The 1,092-nt window shown below is 50.5% G+C and overlaps 1 pseudogene; it reads right to left on the bottom strand.

Annotated features, from left to right (window-relative positions):
• Window positions 1–615: 615 nt before the first annotated feature.
• On the bottom strand, window positions 616–733 carry LOC126253878 (5S ribosomal RNA; annotated as a pseudogene).
• Window positions 734–1,092: the final 359 nt, after the last annotated feature.

The following is a 1,092-nucleotide window of genomic DNA, read 5'->3' as shown; positions in this document are numbered from 1 at the left end:
TCTAAGCTTAGCTCTCGGCTAAGGCAAGAGAAGATCCTCTAGCAGAATCGTTACGTCGGAAGCGCAGGAAACTCAGGGAACTGCTTTGTCAGGTGCCCACTAGTGACGCAGCTCCATTAATCCTCGATTACGTGGCGCCACTGGAAATTCACTTTGCTGCAGAAACGTTGGGTCCGTGGCCAACTGTGTGAGCGCCAGTATCCGAGGGTCGGAGATCGATCCGGCTAGGCCCTAGCATCTATCATCGCTTTCACCTCTGGCAACGACACGTAATACACGTTCAACTATAGGCCACCGAGTTACTGGCCGCAGAAGTGATTTTAATCGATAGATGAAGACAAGGGCGTACCTCCTCCAAGAAGATTATGCCTAGTAAATTACTTTTGTGTTCGAACTAAACTGAACTAAACTCCTCCCGAACAGGCATGAAAGCCCAACGGTACCGACCGGCCGCCATGTCATCCTCACCCACAGGCGTCACTGGATGCGGATATGGACGGGCACGTGGTCAGCACACCGCCCTCCCGGCCGTATGTCAGTTTCCGAGACCGGAGCCGCTACTTCGCAATCAAGTAGCTCCTCAGTTTGCCTCACAAGGTCTGAGTGCACCCCGCTTGCCAACAGCGCTCGGCAGACCTGATGGTCACCCATCCAAGTGCTAGCCCAACCCGACAGCGCTTAACTTCGGTGATCTGACGGGAACCGGTGTTACCACTGTGGTAAGGCCATTGGCTTTGTTCGAACCTACCTCCGAAGTCAGTTGAGACGGAGCCAACTATCGGATAAACACAGAGGGAAAAGGAAATCTTTTGTATTTATTTTTAAAGGAAACATCTCGGCATTTGACTTTAATGGTTAAGGAAGCCCACAGAAAAACTATATCTGGCCGATGGAACGTGAAAACTGAGCCCCATCGCATTTCAAATGCGAGTCCATTGTTCTAACTATTACGTCGCCTAGCTCCGTAATACGAATTTCTGCCTTCGTTGCCTGTATGGACGACGTTCAAATGGTTCAAATGGCTCTGAGCACTATGGGACTTGACTTCTGAGGTCATCAGTCCCCCAGAACTTAGAACTACTTAAACCTAAC

The sequence above is a fragment of the Schistocerca nitens genome, chromosome 4 (assembly GCF_023898315.1).
Source record: "Schistocerca nitens isolate TAMUIC-IGC-003100 chromosome 4, iqSchNite1.1, whole genome shotgun sequence".
NCBI lineage: Eukaryota > Metazoa > Arthropoda > Insecta > Orthoptera > Acrididae > Schistocerca > Schistocerca nitens.
Note: the sequence above shows the minus strand (reverse complement) of the source record. Positions and strands in the feature narration are given on the sequence as shown.